Source organism: Malaclemys terrapin, chromosome 8, assembly GCF_027887155.1.
Source record: "Malaclemys terrapin pileata isolate rMalTer1 chromosome 8, rMalTer1.hap1, whole genome shotgun sequence".
NCBI classification, from domain to species: domain Eukaryota; kingdom Metazoa; phylum Chordata; order Testudines; family Emydidae; genus Malaclemys; species Malaclemys terrapin.
The window spans coordinates 9,421,977-9,439,917 of record NC_071512.1 but is presented as its reverse complement, the minus strand read 5'-3'; the positions used below and the strand labels follow the sequence as shown (position 1 = coordinate 9,439,917).

Below are 17,941 nucleotides of genomic sequence, written 5' to 3'. Positions count from 1 at the left end.
CCACAGTCCTGGTACCCTGACAGCTCTGCATGATGCAATACAAGCAAAGATTAGCTGCTCCTACCTTAAAGGATCCATAATAATTAATAGAGCTAAAATAAATGGGAATAAGATTTAATGGGGCGACACCACTTTATAGAATCGCCTCCTTCCTCAGCTTCCTGACAGCATTGCTAAACTTAGGTAAACAGCATGTGTATACACAAACAATGTCAGATCTTAAATTGTCTGATTGTTAAAGTGAGATAAAAAAAAGAACATAACATCAAAAATAAGTCCATAGTTCAAGTAGTCTCTTCATCCTCCAAATTCTTATCCTGCTGCACTTTGCCCAGCAATTTCTCAGCAGCTAAACAATCCCTGAGCAAAGAACATCTCCCTTAGTAATTTATCTGTAATTTGGCATAGAAGAGAACATTTTCCCTTTAGAAGGCAATAATAATTGAAGTTTTCTTTTTGTGGATGTAGGCCTAGTCTACGCTACAACGTTTTACCAGCATAACTTGCCTTAGTTTGGTACATCCTCATGTAGCTCCACACTCAATTTTGAGTCCTGCCAACACTGACTTTCTGTGAATAAAGTTAAACTACATCCCCAAATGACAAACCCTCTACTGGCACTGTTCCATTGGTACAGACACAGTGCCTATGTGGATGCTGCATTACCTGCATCACTAAAAACAGTCCCACAATAGGCACAACAACCATTGTGATCACCATTCTGAACTCTGTTGCTAAGGGGATCACAGTGACCAAAAGCCTACCCTCCATTTTAAAATGCCTCTCTTTGCATGCCCCTGGGTGTGGCTCAGTGCAAAGCTACAACTACACCTAATGCTACTGCCTAGTTCAGGAAAGTAGTCCTGAATATCCTTGGCTTGTGAGGAGAAGAAACAGTGCAAGTTCAGCTGCAGAATACTGGCAGAAATAAAGATGTTAATTTGGACAAAAATGGTGCAGAAAGATTATGGGATGGAACAATGGGAATTGTGGAAATTTCACCCCAAGCTACCCTAATGCCCTGACAGGACTGCTGGTATCCCACAATGTGTTGCAAAAATATCCCACAAGGTAATGCACCAGTGTCACAGCGGACACAGGGATGCCTACGCACAGTACACAGCATCTTTTACCAATGCACCCTCTCACAGCGATTATCCGAGGCTGCAAAGACAGCCAAGTGTGCTCATTCTGTAGTGACACTGCAGTCTCTGCCACTGTATGCCGCCATAAGTGCTACCGATAAAGCTTTCTAATGTAGACATTGCCATAATCTGTGGGGGGAAATAAAATACAGGCATTTTAAACAAATAATTTTACTGTCTTGGGTTTTGCAAGACACTTTCCCTATCTTTGGAGTTAGATCATATAAATAATTACTTTCCTTTTTTTAACCCTCAGTCTTATATGCATTCATTTATAGCCAATATTTATACCCTAATGGGGCTGCAGTGGTGGGAATGATGGTTTAGGCAAGGCAACAACAGTTGCTGGCATGTTCAACACGCTGTCATGTAGACCTGCCCTGACAAATATAGATGGGGTAGCTACATTTTCAGGAGTTACTAGTGTTTTGGCCAATCAAGTTAAAACACCTTCAAGCATCCTGCTGCTAGGGTTGCCAATCTGACTGAAGCTATTCAGGAGATTCTCCCCCTCCCTCCCATGACATAATGTCATTTTCTTAAAATAGCCTATTAAAATCTTTCGGATTGCTTTCAGTAATCACTAGGAGACTCCAGACCAATCCTGGAAGGTTGGCAACCCTACCTGCTGCTCAGAGGGAGGGCAGTTGGCACTTGTGAAATTTAGATCCATTTCAAGTGTCTCGAGTTTGGCATTGAAAAAACCCAAATAAGGCACCTAAATTCATTAATTAATTACTTTCAAAAGTCTTGCTCCCCCTCCCCCAGTGCTACCCCCATGACTGCTGTTTCAGCCTTTGTTAGATCAGCTGTGGCTGTCTTTATTTGGCACCTTTCAATGATCTAAAGAAACGTTAGTGTTTAGAAAGAAATCTTAATTGTCATTGTGAAGCTCCATTACAGCTCACTAAATGCTCTGGGCAGTGATTTTGTATTCCAAAGTAGTTCTATGAAAAAATGAAAATGACACAATAAGAAGAGTTCATATTCTACATAAGAACTTCTTAAGAAGTCACTGAGAACACACTAATTAAAATAGTAGTAAACTCCAGAATCCTTGTCTACAGTAATTGCTCCACTATTAACATCAGTGGAGCTGGACTGGTGTTAGAATCAAGGAAATATTTCAGTCAAAACCACAACGTTAACTTCAGTGGAAGCCCCATTCACTTCAATGGGAATCAGACGGGGAAGCTAGCTCCAACTGAGGATGTAGCCAGGAATGCTGACTGAAACCCTAGCATGAAGAGAAGTATGAATTTCTCCTATTACTTTTCAGGTAGTGCTAACCTGAAAGCTTACTTGTAAAACATTATGAATGAAATCCTTGCCCCATTGAAGTCAATAGAATTTTGCCATTGATTTCATAGGGGCCAGGAGTTCACCATTTAAATTCAAACAGCAACATTTAACTACTTTACTGCTGAATGATACATCAGATGCTTTCAACACAGGCATCTCATGTCAACATCTTGTTACTGATTTTCTTGTTCTATGATACATTTATGTAAACACCACACTCCTAAAAGAAAGAGTACATTAAAATTAATAGAATGACAACATAACTGTCTGTCTTTAACAACCATCAGTGGAAAATATGACAAAGTATATTTGTTCAAGTTCATCTTTCTCAAAACATAAATGGACTGTTGGAAACCTTACCTAGTCAGTTTCCTAAACTAATTGTGTCAAGTATTAAACCTGTTCCTGAATCCCACTGCCAGTTTCTGTGGCTTGGGGGGGGGGGAGTCACTTTTTCATTTTTAAATAAATGCTTTTTCCTCTTCCCAGCTGCCAGGTAAAAAGTCAACACAATTAGGGGAAATTATTAAAAGATATATTTGTTAAAATGAATGAGTTATAGTGTTATTAAATTATTTAAGCTACTCAGGCAGGGTGCTAGCATGGAGGCTTTTTTTTGCCAAATAGCCCGATTAATAGTAATTAGCTGATGGTGGGCAGGCTTGTCGTTATCGGCTGCTAGATACCTCCTTTGCCAATGGACATGGGTTGTAAGCAACTAAGTCAATTCATGCTGGACAGCCTCTGCCATTTTCTAGGTGACAGCATTACAGCAACTTACTGCCAGGCAACTGTTTTTATAACCTTAGGACACAAAAAAAGTCTTCCAGTTGATGTATCAGTGTCAAATTTCCCTTCTGATCCATAGAGCCCAAGGCCAGAAGGAACCATTGTCATATAGTCTGACCTCCTGTATAACACAGGCCATAGAACTTTCCCCAAATAACCCCTAGAGGCTAGAGCAGATCTTTTAGAAAACAGCCAATCTCGATTTAAAAATGGTCAGTGATGGGGAATTCGTGACTCTTGGTAAATTGTTACAATGGCTAATTACTCTCACCATTAAAAATTTATGCTGTATTTCCAGTCTGCATGTCTTATATCCAGCATACGATATGTGGCTTGACTAGTTGTTTTGGAGCTTATTAGCTATCATAACTCTGAAGAGTTCTATTTTCCTGGCAGCCTGATAGTAAAGCAAGTCACAGGTCATCAGTGGAAGAATGTTCACTAGAGGCACAGAGGGTAACAGGCAGCAGTAATACAATCCTGTAAACAAGGATACAGCTAGTCCTCCTTTCACTTACCTGACACTGTGTTACTGTAGTCTATCTATTGCATTTTATATTAAGCTTTACAATTATTGCACAGTTAATGCTATTATGTGATGGCCAGGCTCTTATAGATTAAAGATTCCTAAATTATATATACATATTGCCCAGCTGAACCCCAATTTACCAGTCAACCTGGGAGAAAGAAGCTAAGAATACACCACCCAAACCACACCTGCCTCTGCTTCATAATTAAAATAGCCCTTGAGGGTTTCAAAGGCCCTTAACAATTTACAGCAGAAGATGAAGAAAAATTAAGATGATTATAAAATAGCAACCTTTCTCATCAACCTGGGGAGTTATCAGTCCTTAATTCTTGCCTCCAGGCTCCATTTATTGTCTAAAAGCCCACACATGGAAAATAAACACTTTCCCCTGCATTCTTCCTTGCCCAGAGACCACTTCAATGGGACTGTCCCTTCCCAAGGCCTCTCTTTGAGTTCCCCACTTTCTTGTCTTCTTATCTCTTCCTGCAGCTCAGCTCTTTATAGGGAACACCTGTCCTCCTTCTCATTTGCATTTGATTAGTGAACAGGGCTGGCTGGCTGGCTGGTTGGGCCCAGGTCTCTGGCTCTTAAAGGGCCTGGTATCTTGATACAAGAGGATAATTATGGTCTCCAGGGATTAGTTGGAAGCCAGAATGTTAGTTTTCATAGAGAGACAGTGGGATGGGAAGGGAAAGGAAGGGATGAGGAGAAACTTAAAGGAAAGAAGGCACAGTTCAGGCAGGAGGAGATAGAGGCTCTCAAAAGAGGCATATAAGCCAGTGGTCAAATTCACCGCCAGAGCAGTTCAAATAAAGCCCAAATGCATTTTCACATCCCTTTTCTCTTGGCTGGTTTATTAACAGAAGACGGGGTGGGGGAGAGACTCTAAAAATAATATAAACACTTGCTAAGAAACCTTTCCTGGCAAATGTAGAGAGAGCACACAAGGGCTCCCCTGACCCTGTGGGTCTTCTGTCTGTTGCCTTATAACCGACTCCCTGCAGGTCACATCATTCCTTGCTCCTAATCGTGTTCCCTGAGGCTATAGATCCCAGTTTTAAAGGGCTCAAGAGCTGTAACAGGCATACTGGGAAGCGCACATGCCCTAAGGCCCAGTTACAAAGTGGACTCAACAGGCTGAAACACAGGCATGCATGATGCAAATGATCCTGGACAAACAAGCATCATATTTGCTCCTAGATCTGAGATAGGATTTTTGATAACCTCCATCCCCAATCAGATCATTTGAACCAGATTAAAAGATCATGCAGACAACCTACCAACAGAAACAACTATTTCCACGCTGTTTTGATTAGATTTCCTTTTCAGATGCTTTAACTAAAAAGTTGGGAAAAGTAGGTCTCACCATTGAACCTTGTCTACAAAAAAGCTGCCAGGGGTTCTAACAAAAGTTCAACAATTTCCTATAAATTTCCTCAGTGTAAACACAGCTTTAATTTGTTTTGATGCCAGCTGGGGCTTAGGATTGCTAAAAATCAATTTTGGAAATAGTTTGATTTTTTAATATAGACATTCCCTGGGCCTTTTATACAATCTAGGAAAATGTGATTTCACACAAATTGATGGGAGACTCGGGCACCTGATTGTCATATTTCAGTGTTTTAATTTAAATATTTTTATGTAGCGTGTTAGAGTTTGAATTCCTAGATGCACTCAAATGTGTTACTTCTCTGGCTCAAAAACTCCCCTGATGATTCGATTAAAAAAAAAAAAAGTACCATGTAAAGACCACACGGGGGCATAGAAGTGTAAGAGACCAGCTTTATGGCATTCATAAAGACTAATAAAAATGGAATATTGTGTGCCCTCCTTTTCCAGTGTTAGACATCATAAAATAACATTTCTTTCACATCATCTTGTACCAAAAGCATATCAGTACGGAAATGATCATAGTATTTCTTGTCATAAAAATGACAGACTTCAGCCATGCTATGGTCAGTTTAGTGGGCTCAGGACAATGAAACAAGACAAGAGTTTCTGGGGATAAATAAGAGAAGAATACTGAAATATTGGAAGAGCGTGTCAGAAATGATGGAAGGACATGTATAATTCACAAAGAGCTCTTACAAATTCAAAAGGGCTTTCAATTGTTTAGAGACTGCAAAGTAAAAGCCTACCAAAACTACTCATACATAGGCCCGATCCATCCACACACAAAGTTACAGTGGTTTAATTAAAGGTGTGATTTAAACAGATTTAGATAAACTAGTGCAAACTCCTTTGTAACCATAATGCTGGAACTAAGGGTGCTGGGGGTGCCATGCTGCCATACCCCCTGGCTTGAAGTGGTTTCCATCATATATAGGGTTTACAGTTTGGTTCAATGGCTCTCAGCACTCCTGTGTTTAATCACTCTTGATTTCATTCAAGCCTGGTTCATAGTAACATAGTTTGCCTAGGTAAACTGATTATAACTGCTATTATAATCCATTTTAAACTGGTAGAAGAGCGTTCATACAAGGATTTGCACAAGTTTAACTAAATCAATTTTAAATCAGTTTAGTTAACCTGGGGCAAAGCCCTGTGTGTAGACTAAGTCAGTTTCAACTGACAGAACATCCACTGGAACCCACGGGATTTCGGTGTGCAGAGGGTTCCATCAGTCCCATACTAACATTTTGCCCTTTGATGCCTATAATAATAATTTATTGTACTTCCTACATATATACACACACTCCACTGAAGAGCTCGGTGCACTTTACATACATTCAATATTATATACCCATTTTAGGGTGACTAGATGTTCCAATTTTATAGGGACAGTCCCAATATTTGGTGCTTTTGCTTATATAGTCACCTATTACCCCCCCACATCCTGTCCCGATTTTTCACATTTGCTATCTGGTCACCGTAACCCATTTTGCACAAGCTGAAACACAGGCTGATGCCAGAATTTTACAAACTTGCACTGGTTCACATGGCCTGCAGGCTGCAGCATATGCCAAACAGAGCTCAGTGTCTCTTTAGATGCTCAGGGGATTTTGAAAACAGCTTGTTAGTTGTATTCAAGTCCCCCCCCAGAACCCTCAGGACTGCACACTTCTAGAAGAAGAGCCTGGGGGCTGGCCACCTAACCATGATTTTCAGAGGAAGGCACACTCACTCAGCCAGGCACTGCTAGTCTAGTCAAGTCAGAGGCACAAGTAACTCTTTGCCATTCCTGTATGTAATTGATTCCATTTAACCAATTTTAGCTCTCATCTCTATCTTTTTCCTTCTATGAATAAACCTTTAGATTTTAGATTCTAAAGGATTGGCAACAGCGTGATTTGTGGGTAAGTTCTGATTTGTATATTGACCTGGGTCTGGGGCTTGGTCCTTTGGGATCGGGAGAACCTTTTTTCTTTTACTGGGGCATTGGTTTTCATAACCATTCATCCCCATAACAAGTGGCACTGATGCTGATACTCGGGGGAAACCTCTGCACACCCTCACACAGTCAGAAACCCCACTCCAAACCAATTAATACCCTCCAGGCAGAGGGAAAGTCCAGTATCCAGAGAAAGTGATTTACAGGTACAACATGGGCATCTGCAATGCAAATTTCCCCAGTCTGGCCTCTTGCTATATACTCCAACCCTGAGCTGGAGGAATCTCCTAGGAGATTTGTGCCAACTGTCCTTGGGACAGTCCCAGCTTTCTAGAAAAATATTTTCTTTTCTCCCTATGCTGCCTTTGGGTATTTAATCTCCATGGCCACCAAATCCTTGGCCTCTTTGTTGAGACTGCAAACACAAGTGTGAATTAGTGTCGGTTGGGAGGCTGTTATTTGTCAGCAAAATGGATGAAAAAGCAAGTCTTCAAGGGGAAACCGAATAACCTTTTTCATACCCAAGCTGAGAATATGGGACACACTAAAATAAACAGAGCTGTTACTGGATGCAAATATGAATGTATCATAAAGCATCCACACTTTTTTTATTAATACACAACAATTTACTCTCCATCCCCAAACGTGACACTAGAATGACCTATAAGGACCTCTTCTCCACACACAAAAAATGGGGGGGGGCATCAAACTGTTCAGACAACTGAGCATATTGATCCCCTCAAAGGTTCCTAAGCGGATTATAAGGGGAACATGCTGAAAATAGAAGAGCGTTTGTCTGTAGTGTGGGAAGATGTCATGGAACTCTGCTCATGTCCCACTTGCCTCCTCTCCTCCATTGGTGACTCTTCTCTATTCCCCTTTCCCCTTGGTGTTGCTATCCCCTTCCTCGTCTCCTCCCAGAGAAGTTCTTTCTCTGCTTTCCTTCCCCTTGGCTCCCCTCTGTTTCCTTCCCTTCACCCGCTGTCTTCTAATGGTTCACGATGAGTCCTGTGTTATAACTGGGAGTAATGGGATGGAATAAAAAGAAGAAAAATTAAGGCTAATAATAAGTGGTGGGGAAGCTTAACAAGAGTGAAGGGTTCTATTAGGCCATAGAATAGTCCCCCAAGGGCAGAGGTGGAAGCATTGTCTTTTGAGACATTAGAAACTAGAGTGGACGAAGCATGGAGACTATATACCTCAGAAGCTCCAGGGGATGGATTTAGATGACATCACTCTTTTCCCATCTTTAATTTATGGTGTGCAACCACACTAGCTAAGCATATTACTGTAATGGGATGTTTCTGCTAAAATTATCAGCATTGAAATAATTATCAGTGTTGACATTTAAATGCCATCATTAGGCTTCAAAGCTAACATTACTATAGTTGGATAGAACCAACTCAGACCTTTCTCAAAGCTGTTGTTTCTGCAACCTCAGGAAGATAGCCTTATGTCGGTGACATTTGGAAGGTTTTCTTCAAAACTATAAGGACTAGAAAATTATGGCTAGATCCTCAGCCCCAGATCAAGTTGCTTTGTGCTGCCTTAGCAGAACCTGCTACCACCTTAGCAGCACAAAGCACCCTGAAAGCTTCCCACGAGGGTCTTCTGAGGATTGGAAAACATAGTCCCAACTATAAATACAAACGGATGGGGTATACATTAGTTGTTACCACTCAAGAAAGAGATCTTGGAGTCATTGTGGATAGTCCTCTGAAAACATCTGCTCAATGTGCAGCGGCAGCCAGAAAATCTAACAGAATGTTAGGAACCAACAGCAAAGGAGTAGATAGTAAGACAGAAAATATCATAATGCCACTATATAAATCCATCGTATGCCCACACCTGGAATACTGCATACAATTCTGGTCGCCTCATTTCAAAAAAGATATATTAGAATTGGAAAAGGGCAACAAAAACAATTAGGGTTATGGAACAGCTTCCATATGAGGAAAGATTAAAAAGATTGGGACTGTTTTCAGCTTAGAAAAGAGACAACTAATGGGGGATATGATAGAGATCATTAAAATCATGAATGGTATTGAGAAAGTGAATAGGGAAGTATTATTTACCTTTCACATAACACAAGAACCAGGGGTCACCCAATTAAGTTGATAGGCAGCAGGTTTAAAATTCACATAAGGAAGTACTTCTTCACACAATGCACAGTCAATCTGTGGAACTTGTTGCCAGGGGATAATGTGAAGGCCTAAATTATAACTGGGTTCAAAAAAGAATTAGATTTATTCACGGAGGATAGGTCCATCAATGGCTATTAGCCAAGATGGTCAGGGATGCAACCCCATGCTCTGGGGGTCCCTAAACCTCTGACTGCCAGAAGCTGGAGTGGATGACAGGCGATGGATCACTCAATAATTGCCCTGTTCTGTTCATTCCCTCTGAACCATCTGTCACTGGTCACTTTTGCAAGACTGGATACTGGGCTAAGTCGACCATTGGTCAGATCCAGTATGGCCTTTCTTATGTTCTTATTACTCTTACCACAATTTAAGAGAATCCTTGAGTAATGAAGGGCTGGCATCGTAGTGGTGTGATTGGAGAGGGAGGGCAGATACCAAGGGTGGATGAGACATTGGGAAGATAGCATGGCATTCTACCAGACTCTCAATGTGTACAGTCCCTATGGGACCACTGCTGTTGGCATAATTTGCTCTAAATTATGCTAGGGGGCCTTTTGGCCCACCCAGGTTATCCACAATTTTGAATTTTGCCTGAGGAAGAACTTCAGGTCTGGACCCAGTGTCAGTGCTAGTTGCACTCTGATTTTCTCAGCTGCAAATCTCTCTTTATGTATTTTCCATTTACATTAAAAGCTTCTTACTGTTTTGTATGATGTCGTCACTTTTTTTCCAGCTAGTCCTAGGCCACATCTATGCATTGTTCTGCAGATGCTCTGAAGGGCATATTTTTGTCTTGCCTTTATATGACTGACATTTATCTTTATTTAAAAACAGCAGGACCAATCTGCTTCACCCTAGAGAGGCAAGGCCAACATAGAGAGTTCCATCTACTTTGGCTTATTTTCCCATGTCTTCTTGAAGTGTTATAAATGATAGTTTTCATTAGTAAGAAATATTCTGGCTCTTTCATAGACATTCACAAGACACTGGCAAAATCTCAGTTACACTGGTGTAAATTCAAAATAACTCCCTTCATCATGAAGAATCAGAAACTATATACATACATTACTGAATTGCAGCTTTCACTGAGGTGGGGGGACACTGCACAGCTACGTGGGGAGAAGCAATTTTAAGCAATACCCTAGGGCAAGGGTGGGCAAACTTTTTGGCCGAGGGCCACATTGCGAAACTGTATGGTGGGCCAGGTAGGGAAGGCTGTGCCTCCCCAAACAGCCTGGCCCCTGCCCCCTATCCGCCCCCTGACTGCCCCCATCAGAACCCCCGACCCATCCAATCCCCCCGCTCCTTGTCCCCTGACCGCTCCCTCCTGGAACCCCACCTCCTATCCAATCCCCCCACTCCCTGTCCCGACCCCTATCCACACCCCCGTCCCCTGACAGCCCCCCCCCGAATCCCACACCTATCCAACCGCCCCTGCTCCCCGTCCCCTGACCATCCCCCCATCCAACCCGCCCCCTGCTTACTGTCACCTGACTGCCCTCCGGAACCCCTGCGCCTTATCCAAACCCCCCCCCTCCCGCTCCCTGCCCCCCGCCCCTTACCATGCTGCTCAGAGCGGCAGGAACTCACAGCCGTGCGGCCCGGCTGGAGCCAGCCATGCCGCCCAGAGCGCTGGCGGCACAGCGAGCTGAGACTGCGGTGGAGGGGGGACAGCAAGGGAGGGGCCAGGGATTAGCCTTCCCCGGCTGGGAGTTCAGTGGGCCGGATGTAAGGTGACCAGACAGCAAATGTGAAAAATCGGGACAGCGAGTGGGGGGTAATAGGAGCCTATATAAGAAAAAGACCCAAAAATCGGGACAGTCCCTATAAAATCGGGTCATCTGGTCACCCTAGCCGGATATGACCCATGGGCCATAGTTTGCCCACTTCTGCCCTAGGGCAAACCCCCTTACTCTCATGAAAAAAGCCATGGGATCTTTAGTGTCTGCAGAGAGGACACTGGGCCCCAGTGGTTCCACTGGGAGTGGAAGGTGCTTTGAACCTTGCTAGAATCAGGTCTTTGGTTTTTAGGGTCCCATCTGAATTTTAAATTTATGCACAGCTGCAAACCCCAGAATTCCTCAAACTCCTCCAAATAGTGAAAGAGAGTCAGTATTTATATGACAAGAAAATTCTCCTTGAATCTCTGATGAATGGTTTTACTTTTAGATAGTTTGGCAGAATCAAAGGCCCTCCAAAAAAGTGGAAGTATTGTTACCTACCCTCTGGGATGTGGTAGTGACTGGGGATCCTGGACTGCAAATGAACAAAGAAATGCTTCTATAAATCATGTCACAGCAACACCTAATAGACCTCATTGGTTGCCAATATAACATCACTCCCTGAAGCATTGTTACTTCAACTTCCAAGCTGGTACATTATATGACGTGATCTTTAGAGAGCAGACCTGGGGAAAGGGTAACTTCAGGGGAAGTTGGAACACGGGAGCAATATTGGGGAAGGACATGCAGAGAAGATGTTGGGAAGTGGGAGAACTGGGGCAAAAGAAGCAAAGGAGGGTGCTGGCAATTCTAGGGAGTCATCGGTGAAGAGAGGGATACTCCAGAGAAGGGGTAGGGAGAAGGATACAAATCATATCCGCGGATAAATAGATATTTTGGATCCAAGCAAGCATCAAGCTGTCATTGACCAGAAGCCCATTGTGTTAGGTGCCATACAATCACAGAACAAATAGATAGCCCCCACCCCAAAGATCTTACAGTCTAGTTAGCAGAGCTCCTCTTGACTTTATTCAGAGTCCTGCACATGGGGCTTCCGAGATTGGACCTAATGTCAGAAATCTTCTGTGGAGATGTGATTAAGAATCAAATAGTGATGACTGGGATTTTTTCTTTACACTTGGGACAGGGACCTCTTATTAACCCCCCCACACACACACCTCACCGAATTCCTACTGTTTCCTGAGATATAAGACCACCCCTTGAGCTGCTGGGGTCCCCCAGAGGTAGAGTTCCTACATCCAACATCTAAAATCAGTACTGTTTAGCATGGCTAACCTGCAATATGATGTTAATTATTTGTTATCAGATTACAGAGATTAAATTTGTTTACTAATATAGATGTAGTCTTTCCTTCCATGAAGTTATCAATCTGTCTCTACTTGCTGCAAAAGGCTGTTTCCCATAATTTTTATTTAGCAATTAAAAGTAGCATGAAAATTCATATAAAGTAAATATAATTCAGCTATTCATTAACCTATTTTGCAAACACAGATACTACACAATTTGGCTGAAAACAATAGACCTTTATCCCTCTATTCCTGGCCATATACTCCACTTACACCATGCCTAGGGAGTTGCGCAAACAGATCACGAGCAACTACATCTTTGAAATTCTGGGACTTAAATTAATCTTATTTATACCAGTTAACATCAAGATTAAATCCAATTAGATTGATAGAATTACACCAATTTAAAACCAGTGTGAGATTAGAATCAGCCCCCATATATTTCACTCTTTCTACAGGAGGTTATGTGAATCAAGAGATACAGTAAGACTGGAGTACCCATTTGGATAAGAACTATCCCAAACCTTTGTCCAAAACTTAAATTGAATGGAATTGAAATACCTATTGAAAGTTTACTAACTTATTTTCTTTGTTGTTGCTGGTGTTATATATCTACTTAAGAATTTTTATGATCTATAGTTAATGTTCCATTTCTGTGTGCTATTCCATTTCTTGGGTTTAACTGGGACCAGATGTAGAAATTCCAAAATACATTAAGAAAGCTAGTTTCAGAGTATTTCTGACCCGATCAAAACCGTAAATGCTAGCAATCCTTCAGGAAAATTTATCCTCACAATATAACAAAACAAAATCTGTGCTAAAAACTCAAACTAAAACAAAAACTCAAACAGCCTCATCATTTCACTCCCTCATTCTGAGAATCCTGCTGCTTTTCAATCATCACATTCTGTGGGGTTTTTAAAATATCGACCTCCCTCCTTTTCTCCCAAAAGTTTTGCCCACTATTTTCCCTTTCTCCAGCTTAACAGGAAACCTTCATCTGCTCTGCCTGCAGCTTTCCCCACACAAACACCCACTAGTTCTGGACTAATTTTCCCTCTTGTCACCACCTCCCCAGAACTGAAAACCCCAAGATGACACAGCATCGGAGATGGGGGCATTGGGGAGTAGAGAGATATGAGGAAGAAATTCACTGAAAGATGAAAAACTCAATGTCCCTGCACCACTCCCTGAGCCGAAAAGTTCCTTCCTTGTCACCTCCACATCTAAATAATTAATAAATATTTAATAAAAGCCTTATTGAAGAAATAACTGTATATGTTTTTAAATTGTAAAATAACAGTAATGACCATGAATCCTATTTCTTCCCAAGCTTGGATAATGGGCTATGGTTTGATCTTGAGGAAATTTTTACAGCACAGGTACAAAATACCTAAAATAGAGGGTATTTATAATGGAAAAATCACAGTCCTAATTGTACTAGGGCAAATAACATCACTTCAACAGAACATGTATTCTCCTTCTAAGCAGTCTACTGTATAGCTGTATTTTCATTCCCCCTTGGGGAAAAAGCAATAAGCCATCTGCAAATATTTACCCATGTGAAATCCAACTGAGATTCTTAAGAAAACATTTGTACTATAGAACAGATAAGATAATTGAAAATGAAATTTCAAGATAATTCTTGAAAAAACGGGGAAAGAAAATATCATCCCCATGGCTACTGGTCCTCTCTCCTCCCTGCTTTCTCCTCATTGGTGTTTCCTTCTTCTTAGATTCCAGAGCTTGTTTTTGTTCTCAGCAGCCTTTCCAGGGTGAGGTGGCTTCAATTCCCCATTGGAAATCTGAATGAAGCTGCAGTTTGCTCAGGAAGGGAAGAAAGAAAAGTTTAGATCTGGCTTTAGCAGCAGACAGATGCACTTCTGATTTCTTCAGGCACAAAGAAGATGTGTTTGCTGACGTTATACTTCACCTGAAAAGGAAAAGAAAATCCGTTAAAGACAGAAGAGTGGAAATATTACTTGAATTTTCCAACAGGTAAGAAGTCAATACATTCGTAAACCTGCTGAACGGCAAAAATACCAAACCATCTGAAGGGGAAAGATCTTTGAAATATGTATTTCAAAGTATTATTTTATTCCCCATTTCTTAAATTTAAGGATGACAGGGCAACTTTTTGAAGCTTTTACATTTGTAATGCATTCAAGTTTAAATCATAGATTTTTTTACTGCAACTTTTCCTAATCACTTTGGAGGGAAATATCCAACTTTGGCATAACTCACAGCAAACTCAAACAGGGGTGTTTATGTGTTTATTTTTGTTATTCTTATTTTATGTTCATACTAGACTTTTAACTTTCATTTGTTTCTGGATGCTTCAAGAATGTTTCTGGCAACAATGAAGGAACAGGGTAAATGGCTTATCATTTGGGATGCTACTGAACCTTCTGTGTCTGGTTATGGTGATGAATCTTTTTTAAAATGGGTATTGTAGCATGAGAAGTATGTGTCTCAGTATTACCGAGATTAGTTCTCTTAGTAAATATTTAAAGAAAGAAAAAAAGAATTCTACATCCAACCTAAGTCTCAATTCAAGGATGCAAAATATTATGTTAACATTGCTGGTTAGTTTAAAAATGTTGTTCAATAGAATTAATACATGCTGCACAGCATGGCAGTGTAGGTTGTTTTTCCAAGGCATCATTTGCTAGAGATTATGTATTTTTCCAGCTGTCGAAAGAAGAGGGGTGTAATTACCTTACTGCTGAGGAAATGTTTAAATTACCTTTTATTATGATATATATGCTAAAATACACTTTTATTAACCCACATTACCAAGCAACCCAGTAACAATTTCCAGTTGTCAGGAATGACGCTTTTTTCCTGGAACAATGACAAAATACAGTCAGTGTACAAAGAGTTAATGAACTGCAAATGCCCACATTACAAGGTCATTAAAAGGACATTCCTTGAAGGTAGAAAGGGCCAAGGGAGTCCCAGAATCCACACTGAACACAGCAGGAGGACATTGGGCACTTGTTGATACATAATCATTGGCATTTAATTAGAGATCCTTACATTCTATTGTGAAATAGTGGATAAGTAAGTAAACATAGTAAATAATGCATAAAACACCACAAAGCTGGCTCAGCCTCATCTCCTGGTGGGCCCACATAGCCTCCCCTGCTAGAGTAAAAGAGACAGCAGAGCAGGACTTGTTTGTAGTGGTGCATGGAGCCTAAATAGATAGGCTCCCACTGCACCCTATTTGCAAGGAGGCAGGGCCCAGACCTGGGGTCAGGCAGTGGGAGTGGTCAGTGCAAGGAGCAGAGGCCAGAGATCCAGAGGATCATCTCATGGACAACAATCCATCCATACAGCCAGACCCTGGGTCTGTGACCTGCACACACCCTAACACTGGCAGCAAGACTCTTTGGAAGACAGGATCAAGCTAATGCACTAAGATAGCAGTGTGGATGTTGTGGCTTGGGCTCTCAAGCCTAAGGGGCCAGGTGGGCTTGAGAGTCCGAGCCTCAACGTCCATGCTGCTGATTTTAGTGCACTAGCGTGAGCCTGTCTCCCCAGACTAGGAAGCTCACTCCTTGCTGCTGTGTAGTCATATCCATGATTGCAGTATGACCACTGGCTAGCTTTGCTTTTCCAGCTTTGCTTTTCCCTGTGCGTGAGAAAACTCCAGTGGGGCAATTACTGCTACTTAGAGCAACCGCTATTTATAGTGGATCCCAGGGGAATATGCTTAATTTAGCTCCTGTTCTCCAACTGCTTGCTTCTCCAACTAGCCACATCACCCAGTCACATGGGGCCCAATCCTGGAAGCTGCCAAACACCTTCAGTTCTCACTGAAATCACTGAAAATGGAGGGCACTTTGGGAGTCCTGAGAGAGCTGCCCTCGTGTATGCACCCACAGAGGTGACTTCTTGGGATGACAATGCTGTCATGTGGCTATCTTTCCTCACTGGTTGCGGGGGTGCACGTAAAGGACCATGGAGGCTATTTCAGCCATTAGGTTGCATTAGCTTCTCCTTCTCCACTCCCTCATACAATCATACAGTTCCAGGCCAGAGCTTAGTATTATCCCCTTAGCGCAGACTTCAGCACTCACTTTTGGATCAGCAAGGCCATACAAAGCCACACAGTACAGTCATAATGCCATCCCTCATTCCAACCGGCCTGCACTAGACCCTTCTTTTTATTGGGATTAGAGTGATTTATCTCCACTTGTGACAGATCTTTCACAAGCTTCTAGACTCAGTTGCCTGATCTGAAATGGTAGGACTAATTTCAAACAGAGCTATCTGAAGAAAGCAATCCAAGCTAGAATTCTGCACCTAAAATTCTACAGGCAGCTGTAAACCTGGGAGTCCCATGGGTCTTGGCGTTATATTACCCAGCTCAGCCACAGATTTGTATGATCTAATGCAAGCCACTGAACATCCCTGTGTCTTGGTGACCTAATAAATATAATGACCTAATAAAGCATTTTGCAAAAGTGGGGTATGTAAATGAAAGCGTTTGTCGTAATTATTTTTCTTTTGTTTTCTCTTAAAATTTATACTGCTTCCTCTTCCTGGCTTTTTCTCAGGGCTAGCACAGTGTAATGTTTATTGCTACAGATGGAGAATGACTGCTTCAGGCTTATTTCCCTATGCCTCCCACCAAAGGGACTAAGGTGAGTCAAATCTGTGTTTAAAGAGCTGTAAATGTATCTAGAGGTTGTGACAAGTATAGTCTTTTAGAAATGAAAGATGGGCAAGCAACCATTCTATGTGGTACTTTTTCGTTCTCAGGTTTCTGCCCAAAAATTCACTGAGCTTTGGCTTTGAGTTCAGCTCTTCTAACTAGTCTCTAACTCCCAATCCATAGATTCATTAATGCTGAACCTGATCTCTCATTTCAACCTGTTTTACAACAGTGTAAGTCTATTGATGTCAACAGATTTACACATACACATGTGTAAATCAGGAGTAAGTGAGAGAAGAATCTGGTCTTTGTTTCTATAGACCAGACATTGCATTTAGCTACAGTAAGATTCCTTTGTACTGTTTACCAAACTAGTGCAAATATTAAAAGCATGCATCTATGGAAAGGAAGGAGAGAACCTGAGGCTAGTATCATATGAAGATACTGCTGTATATGTGAAAGATGCTGCCTCCATCTGGTCCATATTCTTCTCTGCTTATATTTAGGGCCAAATGGAGGTGGTCTCTTTGACATCGACACAAGTAGAAAAAGGCATCCAGGATGGAAATCCAGTACACAACCATTGCACCCTGCTCCTGTATTCCCCCTGGACCCAGCTCCTGTATTCCCCCCTGGACCCATGATGTTCATATTCTACAGACCTCATAAAGGTAGTGTTCTAGGACAGGACATTGCATGGGGTGGGGTGGTTAATCTAATATGCTTTACCAGATACATTCCCTCTGTTCCCATTTTTGTAAAGATTACTTCTGCACAACAACAGAGCATTGTGCATGAAGTCACAGGCAGACTTCGGCATATTATAGCATTGCTCAGTAATTTTTGGGAAGTTGGTGCCAGGCTTGAATTTGGCCTTTTGATGGCAGAAGCATTATTCTTTATTCTCCTGATAATCAAAAATGACTGAACCATTTTTGGTCAAACTTTCCAAAAATATGCACCTTTGGGCAGAGACTGACCCTGCAATATTTTATCCTGAAAGTGAAACT

At 41.7% G+C, this 17,941-nt stretch overlaps 1 protein-coding gene across 1 annotated transcript in view; it reads right to left on the bottom strand.

Annotated features, from left to right (window-relative positions):
• Positions 1–13,848, bottom strand: part of KLHL3 (kelch like family member 3) — a 112,178-nt gene extending 98,330 nt beyond the window's left edge. Inside the window, exon 1 of the mRNA XM_054037467.1 lies at positions 13,827–13,848. The gene's annotated coding sequence lies outside the window, so the exon portion shown is untranslated. The remainder of the gene's footprint in view (positions 1–13,826) is intronic.
• Positions 13,849–17,941: the final 4,093 nt, after the last annotated feature.